Source organism: Neltuma alba, unplaced genomic scaffold (genome assembly GCF_004799145.2).
Source record: "Neltuma alba isolate B1F8T4 unplaced genomic scaffold, ASM479914v2 tig00010294_pilon, whole genome shotgun sequence".
NCBI lineage: Eukaryota > Viridiplantae > Streptophyta > Magnoliopsida > Fabales > Fabaceae > Neltuma > Neltuma alba.
In genome coordinates this window covers 805535-818633 of record NW_021635212.1, presented here as the reverse complement: position 1 = coordinate 818633, position 13099 = coordinate 805535, and the positions used below count along the sequence as shown (strand labels likewise).

General features: G+C 37.2%; 2 pseudogenes; one reads left to right on the top strand and one right to left on the bottom strand.

Annotated features, from left to right (window-relative positions):
• Positions 1-857: 857 nt before the first annotated feature.
• LOC114755583 (3-methyl-2-oxobutanoate hydroxymethyltransferase 2, mitochondrial-like) lies at positions 858-3497 on the bottom strand (annotated as a pseudogene).
• A 3-nt stretch (positions 3498-3500) lies between these two features.
• On the top strand, positions 3501-12146 carry LOC114755582 (proline iminopeptidase-like; annotated as a pseudogene).
• The last annotated feature ends 953 nt before the right edge of the window (positions 12147-13099 follow it).

The following is a 13099-nucleotide window of genomic DNA, read 5'->3' as shown; positions in this document are numbered from 1 at the left end:
CGTCTCCCTTCATGATCCATCTAGTTTGTTTGAGTCAGACAGTTCCTTGTTTAGACAAATATTTTTTTTTCCCTATCATTTACTCGAAATTTGCACATTTATCATATTTGTAAAGGATTGAATAGGCAACGCCATGCTCCAAAAATTTAAGGGAGCGCTTCATATCAATTAGTTCAAATGGTCCCCATTTTAAATTCTTTTATTGCAAATTACTGGCCATTTTAAAATTGGATTGATGAATTTGCTGATGGAAAACAGACTTGGGAATGATCAATGACTTAATTTATGTATGAACTCCCCATAACTGTCGATTCTCGAACTCTAAAATTCAGTCACTGCATAGTACGGAATTTTTCATATGATATTATGGGACTTAACTGGTCAACCAGTTCAAACAATTAACTAATACTAATAAGCAATTGGATATTCCAACATTAACTCTGTCTTGCAATATTGAAGCCGGTGCCATCTTGAAATTCAATAATTCATTACCCTCCCTTCTTTCTTTGTTCTTATTGTTGGAGCTATGCTGCCATTTTTACAGTCACATATTTGAGTTCAGCACCACAAGGACTTGCTGGTTCAAGAATTAGTTGATTATTTAGCTGAAAATGAATGGCGAGGATGCCCTAAAGGATTTTTAAAAAAAAAAGAAAAAAAGAAAAACTGCGGAAAAGGAACAAAATGTGTGAGGTTCTGCAATTCTTTGTAATCTTCCAAACAATATAGTCCACCTGCCTTGAGATGGTAGCAACTATCTTTTACCTTTCCTGGTTCTATGTTATTAACTGTAGTGTTGTAAAGGAGAGATTAGAAGGAAAAGGAAGAATGGCCTTTTAAACTCCTTCCTATACCATTCACTTTGAGGGATTTTCTTCCATTGATATGGATGATTCTTGAACCTTCTGAGCTGCTTCACATGCTGCCGATGCTGCCTTATCCAAACCTAACCTTTGCAATTCATGTCAAAAATCATTAACATCAGTGTCATTGATCTTGTATGGGCTGTGGGCAAGATCTGGAAATGAGCCATTTGTCACTTCTTCCTTGTACTCCATTAGGGCTTTATTGATGACCTCTCTAACATGAGCATACTGCTTGCAGAATTTTGGAGTGACCCGCAGGAGCAGATCCACGGAGCTCATAATATGTTTTCCACAATTCTATTCATTGTGTTTAAACACTGATCGGATCTACAATTGGGTTTATTGCTGTTTTCTTAAAGAGATTGCATTTGGATGTAAATTTTCCTGAAGAAAACAATAGTTGCGCATAGACGAATCCCTATGGGAAAGAAGATGACTTAGGCTAAAAGTAGCCAGAAATACCTTTGCATGATGGGGATGTTGCAGCATACCAAGCAAATCATGATAAACTAGCACCTGCATGAACATGGAAATGAAATTAGAAAAGTTTGTGTAACTAAATAATCATGTTCTGGAAACAGAGATTCTTAGATAATTCTGGTCCACTGGAAACAGATAAGCCAAGCAAGCACGTAGAACCCAATCTCACTAGAAGTGTGCCTAACATGCTCAAAGTACATGTGCATGTTTGGTTTGGTTTACTATTCTTTTGAACACCGTTCTACCAAAGAATTTGTCTTCTAGAAAAGAGGAAAATCATGATAAAGAGCAAAGGCATAGTTCAGTAAGAAGTAAAAGAATTCATACCGCACCTATGTCATTGAAAGTGGCCCTCCAATGTTGCTAGGTTTATCATTCAGAAATTGAAAACATGTAAAGAATATCAACTAGGTATAACATGAGAAAGGAATGGCTAGATCACTCTCCCACGTGCGTACAAATGCCGTAGAAATCACAAGGTGCAAAGGATTGAACAGAAGAAAGTACTAGTGGCCAAATTGCACACAGAAGGTAATTTTAGTGGCTAATTTGCTTCATCATCTCACTCTCACATTCATTGATGGCATAATTAGCGATTTAATAATAGGTACTAGAAACTATTAAAGCCAATGTTAACTGAATATATCCAAATCAGAAGTGAACATTTTATTTTACCAAAAAAAGCAAAACAAAAGAAAAGGTGACCATTTTATGTGAGAGCATCAAGTTATTGTAACAGGGAAAAGCCCCCTGATGAAGAATAAGCACCTTAAAATCAAGTAATGGTCAAGCGACTTTCAACTGCAAAGAAAAAGTAGTACGAATCCAGGCCATTCAACTCTTAGGAAAAGTAAACCTCAATCATAGAATATTAGGTACGAAGACCATTAAGCCAGCCAACCTGTCCACTGCAAAATGGAGCAGCCCCTACTCCAATTGTGGGTGTCTGAGGGGGCTGCGGTTGATGCTGCAGCCGCAGGTGGCGGCACACAATCTAGAACAACAGAGAAACATCCAGCTCCCTGGAAAGCCAGAGCAGCCTCTACAACCTACACAGAAGTTTCTTTCAGGACCTTGGAGAAATATTGTTCAAGTCTCAAATAGATAGACGTGAGAGAGATCGAACTTGACAACACTAGACACATTCTTTCCCTGAGGCTCAAAACCCCCTAAAACACTAATGGCCTGTGAAGTTAGTCCCGCATGTCCTATGACAGCGATTCCAGCTTCAACAATAGCTTTCGCTGCTGCAATTCTTGAAGGTGCCCCTCCTTCCAATCTTATTGCATCCATTCCCCCTTCCTTTAACAGACGAACAGCTGTGTCGACTGCCTGTTTATAATCAAAATGAGCAGTAACACACATGAAAAAAAAAAAAAAAACTTAATTCCAATATAGTCCCCAAAGACTTCGTAAGAGTGAATCCATTTTGAAGGACATTTTGGGATTTCCATATTTTGATGGTTGTAAGATTGTTAGAGGTCTTGCTCCCTATCCTTTATTCCTTACTTCTATGTTCCTTAACACCAACAAAAGATATCTATAATGGTCTGCTTTGTAATTACACAAGAAATAAAACAAAATCTTCTTACAGCCGCCATAAAAAGCATGGGGAAAAAGACAAAAAAATAATAATTAAATCCTAAATAAGAAAAATTTAAGTAGTAAACATATTGTTTTTTATTTCTTTTAAAAAAAATCAAACACTCTCACCAGCCAGCCACCGGTACTTAACCAGGCCGATTGAGAGGAGCAACTAACAACTTTTTTTTTCTTTGAGCATTTTCTTAAGTCCAATAATATGCTTAACAAATTTAATATTATTAACAATTTTTTTTATTAAAACTTAAAAGCAAGGTTAACAAAACTCATTGCATAATTTTGTCACGACCAAAAAGGCTGTGAAAAGCACAATTGCATCCGGGAGAAGAAACAAAGCTTCCTCGTCAACAAAACAAGTGGGATTTCAAACTTATTGGACAAACACCATACTTTTTGCTAAACCAAACCAATTAACCAAAGTAAACGTACCGGACCGGTGCTTGATTCATAGGTCCCAAACGGCAAGTCCCCTACCAGAAGTGGCCGCTTAGCGCCACGAGCAACGGCACGGCAGTGAACGAACATTTCGTCGAGAGTGATCGGCAGAGTGGTGTCACAGCTGGCAAAGAAGAGCAAACATTGCCATACCTACTATATTTGCAAGGTGGACAGGGGTTTGAGTGTCTGCGACCAACTGAATCCAGTGGATGGATTCACAAAGCTTGTGAAGACCTCGTGTCATCTTAATGGATCAGGCATGATTTGCTAGACCTTTGCATCATCCTCTGCTTCGTCCTACGAAGTTTTGGTTCATCACTTATTCAATTTCCTATGCATGTTTTTGCAGCCAGGAACAGGCTTACCTACTCCCCTGACAGTGTCATCAATGTCACAATTCAAGTCTGCAGATGCATGAGCTGATTACTCGGAACATTTCCGACCTGATAATGCTGTAGATGATGCAGAGTTTGTTCAACTGCGCCTTGTTCCAGTTGCAGGGCCTTGGACAGTTTTAAGGCTGTTTCCTATTGGTTTTTATGTGAATGAGTGATGAGGCCTAACTAGTGTTCCTTGGAATGTTGCTTCCTTTATTATCTTTCTCCTAAATTGATCCTACTGTAAGTTTCATATTCTAGATAGTTGTTTTATGATCATTTAGTTTTATTTTCTGTTAGAATATTGAAACTAAACCTTGGTATTCAATAATTTCTTACTCCTTCTTCCTTCTGTGTTCTGGCAACTGTTGCAGAGCTTGGGAGGCTTTTGTGGGGTCACATATTTGAGTGTTGCACCGCAGGGACTGAAACAAGTCCTTCTAACAGGGGGAATTCCTCCAATGGGAGATGCTTGTACTGCAGATTCTGTATACAGGGCCTGCTATGAGCAAGTTATGTGCCAAATTGACAAGTACTACAAAAGATATCCTGAGGACATCAAAATTGTTCAAGAGCCGGTTACTTATTTAGCTGAAAAGGGAGGGTTAGGTACTAAGTACCTGCCTTATTGGATTTTCTTATTGTTGTTAATGTGGAAATACATGCAAAGTTGTCTCAGTTGCGTATTGCTTCTTTCTTGCTATAGGTGACGCTTCCATCTGGGGGCATATTAACCCCCAGAGAACTCCAGACTCTGGGTCTTTCTGGCTGGGGATATGGAGCTGGATTTGAGCGCATGCATTACTTGCATGAAAATGGTACCTTTTTAATCATCCTGAACTACCAAATTAATCTCTCCATTATGTTACAGGCTAACCTGTGTAAAGTGTGGGATCCCATTTTGGTTCCAGAAGCACCCAAGAGAATCAGCTACAACTTCTTAAGTTCTGTGAGTAATTAACCTCCAGATATAAAATTTTGAATCCTAGATTTCAAGTTTCACTTTGAAGATCACCATGCAGATTTTCATCTATGCACTTTGAGAAGTGGTTGAGTTTTGATACACATCCCCTCCATGCCGTCCTGCACGAACCCATCTACTGTCAGGCGGATACCATAATCTTTTTTTGTTTACTCATAATCTATGGTTTTCTCTGATCTCTGATTCTCAATCTTTATCTCTCTGGAGGGTGCTCCTAGTAGGTGGTCTGCTAACAGAACAAGGGCAGAATACAAAAGCAAGTTCCATGCTACTACCTCCGGTCCTAATTATAGGAACTAGTTAACTAATTTGAGGAGGTTAAGGAAATAAATTAAGTTAGTTATTTGTAATAAATATGTATTGTCTTTCCCAAAATATCTTTGCTAATCAAGTGTATTAGTTATAACTATCATTATTAAAAGGACTACTTTGAAAAAAAAAACATAAATATAGGAGACAAAGTGGATTGGGATCCTATATTTATGATCAAAATAAAAATTAAATAAGATCTTATATTGAGGACCGGAAGTAGTATTAAAGCCGCAAGAGAAGGCCACCCTGCAGTTTTCACAGCAGAGGTAAGACGTAAAATAAAAGTCGTTTTCTTTGCCATATGAACGCATCTTTAATGCATGCATCATGTTTAATTCAGTGCTATTCAGAATATGTTTCTTTGCGAACTTGGATTTCTAAAATTTGATTTTTTAACTTTACCTTAATCGAAGGGAGTTCAAGATTGGGTTTGACTCTAATCATAAGATCACACAGAGACAGAGTTATAGCTTCAGGCCTGTGCCCACACTTGGACGACCGTAATTTCATTGGACTTTGATATAAATAATTCATGAGCTTCATGATTTGTTATCTAAGAGTGCTTTTGATTCAATGGGCATGAATAGGTTGAACATGAGCGGTAATATATGGCATTTGTTTCCCTATCGAAAGAATACTTTTCATTTTTAGAGGTGAAGGTATTAAAATACTTAAATCAAATGCTTATATGTTTTTTTATTTAATTTCTTTTTACAAGAATCACGTGTTGACCATGCTTATTTTCATTTACAGATGATTTTCCCGTGGATGTTTGATGAGATTCAGTGTAATACCTGTCCTCCCGCCATCCCGTTAGCAGCATTAGATAATACTATCTCCGGTCCTTAATATAAGATCTTGTTTGACTTTTATTTTAGTCCTAAATATAAGACCCCAATCTATTTTGTCTCTAATATTTATGCATTTTTTTCAAAGTAATCCTTCTAATAATGGTAATTCTAACCAATATCCTTGATTAATAAGGATATTTTAAGAAAGATAACATATATTTATTATAAATAACTAACTTAACTTACTTCCTTAATCTCCTCAAATTAGTTAACTAGCTCTTATAATTATGACTTTTTTTTTTTTACCAGACTTATAATTAGGACTAGAGGTAGTATCTTTTTGGTCAAAGAGACTCATTTCATTAATCAATGTACCCTTTAAGGGCTCTGCCCTTGTGTCACGTAACAAGAGAATAAAATTCGCAATGTAATCATCAATATCATCATCAATATGACTTCTAAATCTCTTCCACTCAAGTTGCTGTTTATAAGCAAAATTTGACTTAATGACCAAACCAAAAAAAAATTCCTTAGGCTTTATTCAAGCCACATTATACATTAATGAAATATAGGGCTTTGTGCCAGTTAAGTTAAGGCATTTTTCAAAAATACTTTTTAAGGGAGTGTTTGGATAACCTCAAACCATGGTTTGGAGAATAGCTTTTGGAGAATAGATTCTGGAGAGAATAGATTTTGAAAGAATAGCTTTTCTGAAAAAGTGATTCTGATAAAGTGAGAGTGTTTGGATAGTTATTGTCAGAAGTGCTTTTTTATATGTGAAAATTACTAAAAATGACATAAGTTTAAATGATAATTACATATAAGATATATTTCATAATATATGTTTATTTGAAGTAAATAAAAAATATTAAGAAAAAAGTAATACGTATATATATTAATAAAATAAATAAATACTTTTTTTGCAAAATAATTTAATAAAATAATTAAATATGTATATATATTAATAAATAATATGTATTAATAAAATAATTAAAATTAAAACGTATATATATTAATGAAATAATTAAATATTTTTTTTGTAAAATAATTTATTTTGCCTACAAAGAAATATGATTATTTCTTAAAGATTTTAAAGATGAAGAAATCCCATAATTTTTTTTTGACAGAATTAAAGAACCACACAAAAAAATTTCATATCAATTGTCTTCATAATAGAGGTTGCAACAAAATATATTTGTCCAAGTACTTTTTTTTGTAACAACACATTATATTATCTAAAAAGAAAAGAGGAAATAAAAAGGACATAACTATTCTCGTATATAGTGAACAATTTGATCTCTAATTGAGTCACGAAGTCGAGCCATGTGAGATGAAGATTCTATTGATGAAGGTATATGTGAAGATCAAAGTCCATCATCATCATTATTTTCTTCTGCATAAGAACCTTCTTGTTCAAACTGAATGAAACCAGGATCAGAAATGGATATTGATCTAATGAAGTTATGTATGGCCATCGTTGCACAAACAATTTGAACATGTGTTGGAAAGTCATAGCTCGGTATGTTTCCTAAAATTGCAAACTTACTCTTCCAAACTCCAAAAGTTCTTTCAATAGTGCTCCGTAGACTTGAGTGCAAATAATTGAACGCCTCATTGTCATTTTCAAATGCAGATGACCTTCAAAAATCAGGGAGATGGTAGCGTTCACGTCTATAGGGACCAAGATATCCCATGGGTGTCGGATAGCCAGCATCGACCAAATAATATTTGCCTACATGAAGTATATGATTGGTGTTAATAAACTTTGTCTTCTAACAGTTAAACATAAATAAATTGTAGCAATTTAAAATATACCTTGAGGCGAATAGGGAAAATTCATGGAAGGAGTTGTGAGGGCGTGGTCAAATATACGAGCATCATGCGCACTACCTTCCCATCCGGCCAATACAAAAGTGAAGCACATGTCCCAATCACAAACCGCCATTACATTTTGCGTCACTCTTCCTTTTCGGTTAATAAATTTTGTTTGCTCAGTTGCATCAACAATGCATGAAATATGTGTTCCATCAATTGCTCCAATAGCATGTTTGAAAAAGGGCCAGTATCGACCACCGGGCCGTATTTTTGTATGCAAATGTTGAAATGTTAGATCTTTTGGTTTGATATTGGACATAGCAAGTCTACAGCATGCCAATAAGACATTATGAAAATGTCTACTAATTGTCTCCCTTGAATGTTGGAATCTTTCTTGCTGCATCCTACTACTAAACGCATGGCCAACGGTATTTAAAAACATTGCAACCATTTCATGTATCCCAACATTTCTAGTTTCCCTTAGACCGTGTTGTTGCAATTCTGTGCAAAGACTGAAGAACGCTTCCCTTTCCATCCTAAACATGTTATAACAACGGGTGGAATGGCCTTGTAAAACATCCCTTACCCATGCCTTGCCTGTATAAATGCTTGTATGTTGGGGCTCTTTACACAAATGAAGAGAAGCGTATCCACCAACCGCTACTGCAACTAGATTAACCCGTTTGTTCCGTCGTTTTCGATACTTTTCTGCAATTTTAATTTCATCAGCCATTTTTTGTCTTGTCCTGTGCACATAGACATAAAATTTAGAAACCCTGATATAAAATTACTAAACATTTAACAAGAAAATAAGTTCTTTAATTCCTACAGAAATTTGGAAGTCACATAATACAATAGTGCTGGTTACATAATTCCTAAAAATATACACAAATTATCACAGTCATCTTCTAAGCAACACAAAAAGTAGTCAAATACTATAATAAGCAACACAAATGAAGTCTCAATCCTTGGTTGCATGCTTCAAGAAGATCAGGAGTTTTTCCCTCTTGTTTTTCAGAGCCACATACATCTCCCTTACAGCTGGCTTGTCCATGAGGAGTGTTGTGCACCGGCCAAACAGATCAGGATCATCAGTAACTTCATCAACTTCATTAAGGTGCTCCATGACTACGGCAATTGACGTCTTATAAGCACGTGCTTCTTCTTCTAGCTTCCTAGCACGTGCTTCTGAAATCTCTTCATGTTCACGCTGAGAGTCATTTTCATTTGCTTGAGCTATCCTGCTTAGTGCATCTGCTATTTTCATAGTGGTAGTGGGTTTCTTCTTCATGGATTCACCTTTTTTTCTAACCCCTAATGAGCTACTAGGTCGACTGCCACCTGTGCTTCTACCCCCACGAATGGTTTCCTGTCTCATCCCAGTGTTGCCTCCACTTCCTCCACTATTGTCATTGAATGTGACCAAATTAAACTCACCGCTTATGCCAGTTGGTGCTCCTAAAAGTTCATCACTATCTCCAGACCCTTCTTCCATATCATCTTCAGGAACTCCTTCGCTTGGAAGTGTCATGGAAGAAGGTGCCCATGACTGTGGTCCAGTTGCAGCTACAGACCCAAAGAGTTGAGTCAATTCAGCCCGAAACTGAAGCCCTCTTTCTCAAAATTTCTCGTAGCCAGGAACTTCCTGCGCATTCAACACCAAAAATATAATACATTATACAAAAAACATTAACATGTGAGAAAATACAAGCTAAAATAAAGTTAAACCATTACCACTATTTTCTTCTCCCACTAATCATCAGGGGCACTAACAGTATTCCTTTCGGCATCCCATCCCAAACCTGTCTCACGGAGCAGCCTATCCCATAACTGCCACTCCTTTCGCAGGGTATCATATTTGTTTTTCAATTGAATTCTCGTATAGACTCTTCCAGTCTTTGCAGTGAAACTATCCACAATACTTGTCTAAGCAGGTTTTGTCAAGCTAGTTCCTTTTCTTCCCCCTTTTTCAACTTCTTCAATGCATAGGTCAATAAAAACCTTTGTGGTTCTTATATCCCATGAAGCTTTGCCAGTTTGTTTACTCATTATACTATAGACCAATTACAACACTTTAGTCATCACAAGTTCAAACCAAAAAGCATGCCATTCAGTCCAAGAGATATGATATAACAAGTATAGTATTTAACAAGTTTGAGCATGAGGGGCATCATCAAGGCTCGTTTGACTTCAACCAAAGGATCATACTCAACCAAAGGTGTTATACTGTTATGTAAACCATAGAAGCAGGAAAATCCATACAAGCAGGAATCCATATGCTACAATGAAAGCAAGACAGAAAATATGACTTTATTTAGCATGTTTGCTTTTTGAGACATTGTGGGTCATTTAACATCATCAAGAAATAAACACAGCTGAAAACCAAACACTGCCAGGGTAACAATCCTAGATATTTCATTTCTTGTAGTACTAGCTTTTATTTCAGAATAAGTGAAAATAAAAAGTCCAGCAAGTAACGAAATAGAGATCAAAATGTCAAATAATCAGGAAAGTTTGCCATCATATTTATAATACTAATAAGTCGCCCCCAACACCAGTCCGGTCCCATTTTGTTCTTTTTTTCGTGTTTTCCATGAGGCATCTTCTTCACGCCTTTGAGCTTGGACACCGGAAAAAATCAAACAGGACACAGTCGAACGGAAAAAAAAAAAACAGGACACCGGCGGTAATGAGTAATCGAACTCCACCCAGAAATGGATCAGATAAATGAACGCGTCATCTTCATTGCATCAGATTAGAAATGCAGGGGAGAAGTTACCTGACCGGATGAAATGCACACCGTAGCTATCAGAAATGGAAGAATGGATCAGGCAACCCAGCACGAGATCTTCTGTTGCCAAACCAATAAACACCTCACCAAGGCCGAAATTCACGAGCTGACAACGATCTCACCTGTGGCCAGAAGTTCGATCGAAATTTCAGCAGCGACGACGACAAAGGAATGGGATCCGATAGATATGGTTTTTTTCTTGGGGTAAAATATATGTTTCTTACCGGACGAACTGAAAAACGACGACTGGACGAACTGAAAAACGCAGCTATCAGAAATGGACGAATCGATCAGCCAACCCAGCATGGGATCTTGTGTTGCCAAGCCGATGAACACCTCACCAGGGCCGAAATTCACGAGCTCAACACGATCTCACCTGTGGCCAGAAGTTCGGTCAAAGCCGACGGCAAAGGAATGGGAGAAGAGGCAGAGTATTTCGGTGCTATCTCACCTGTGGCCAGAAGCTCGGTCAAAGGCGACGGGTGGAATGGGAGAAGAGGCAGAAGTATTTCGGTGCTATCTTCGAAAGGCGACGACAAAGGAATGGGAGAAGAGGCAGAATAATTTCTCACCGTTGGAGCTTCTGACAGGACCAATTATTACTCCACCCGATCAGTGTTTGCATCCTAGAAGCTACAATTTTTTGCTTACCGGAAACCTTGGTTTTGCTGGCCAAAACCAAGGTTTTGACTGAAACCTTGGTTTTAAAAAAAAATGGGGGGTTTGGCAATCAGCTTTTCTAAACCAAGGTTTGGGGCCCAGAAGCACTTTTGCCCCATTTGCTAAACACCCCCTAAATTTAAATTTCAAAACCTCCCTCCAATTATCTTAAAAAACGAGTCATTTTTCGCCTGTAAACATTATCTCATCCTTCCTATTTTTCCCATCTCACCCCCTCCTTCTCGTAGGCTCACTTTTCACTCCTCCCATGACATGTCCCCTCTCTCTCAGATTTTCTTCATCGCCCGCTTTATCTCTCTCTCAGATCTTCTTCATGGGTTTCTGACTTTCTTCTTTCCAGTCTCCTTCATTGCTTTATGTTCTTCATCGGAAGCGGATGGATGATGGGGACATCCGGCAATCACTATAGCTGCGGAGAAGCAACAAAAAACACTCAAGATAGCAATGACGATGGTAGGCGCAGACAAGGATGCGACATAACGGTGGGTAGGCAGAGACGAATTCATTTCTAACATAGCTGGTTTACTTTTCTGGGAATTGATTGATCTGGCATTTCTGTTCTCCGTTTACCGTTTGCGAATCTGATCATTCTCATATATTTCTAAGTGATATCCGGTGAGGAAAGAAGGGAGAAGGCAAGTGGGAAAATTAATGTTCCTCATTTTTGTCTCTGATTCGAATTTTCCATTTTTCTTCTTCAACTGTATCATTCATCTGGGTTGAAGGTGAATGATTTTGGTCTTATTCTTTTTTCACATGATTCTGGTCTTTTATTCATATACCCATTAATAAGATTGTTGTTATAGCTCCCTCACTCTAAGCAATGAGTTTTAAGTCCATTTGTAATATTCAGTGACTGCTGTAAATATATAAACTTGCTTGATGCTGTAAGTGCTGCTTATAGCTGCTGCCAGGCCTGAGCAGAGAAGGATCGCAGTTGTGGCCATTAGGGTCGACCCCATGATTGCGTTCCTTAATGATTGAAATCTAGGGTGTTTTTTTCAAAATTAATTGCAGTTGTACACGAGAAAACTCATGGAACAAAACATATATGCCTGAAATGTTTGTGACAGTGCTAAAATGAAATCGTGTGATCGTGTCTGCCATTTCTTGATTATATGAAAAGCTTATTTTTTTTCAAAACCTTATGGTCTCTAATTTGAAATGCTTTTTTCTTAAGTATACAAGACATTAGTCTTGAAGAAGATAGGCAGGTCTACGGCTAAACAAAAGCTAAGATGCTTGCTAAATCGTCCTAGAGATGACACAAGCCTAACTTGTAAGTTTAAAATAAACTTTTCATATAATCAAGAAGTGGTAGGGAATGGTCACGGGGACAAATGTCTCATTAAATGTTTGCTTTTTTTCATGGGTTTGGAAATTGTAGAGTCAAAGTATGTGGATTAATTACCTGCACAAAACATGCTACCAGCGATTATGGATAGCCATGAAATAAAGCGAGTTTCATGTGTTTTATGCTCAATTAATACAAGCTCATCAAGTGCAGAACAGGGTTCCCCTACTACTTTCATGGGTTTGGAAACTCACTATACATACCTTTTCAAAAGCTGACAACTTGTATGTGTGGTGAAAATCTGTAAGTTTATGTTGCAGCTTTTTGTGATTCTTATTTTTATTTCTAGATTGAAAAGAATGAAAAAAAAAAAATCAAAATTGTTTGTAATATGGTGTGAAATCAGTTCCGTAAGGTTATGTTGGAGCCCTTTTGTGTTTCTTCTTATCTCTAAATCGAAGGAATGGAGTACGTCACTGATAGGGTGACAATTACTTTTTGCATTTCAACCAACGAAAAGAAAGTTTTCATGTGCTTATTATGTTGTTGTCAATCTCATAGTAAAAGGATACTTCTTTTTAACCTATCACTACAAATGTTATATTTTTTTGAGCTCTCGTCATTATGAAGCTCTTTCTGCTTGGTTATTATTTAACCAGTGGTTTTGAGA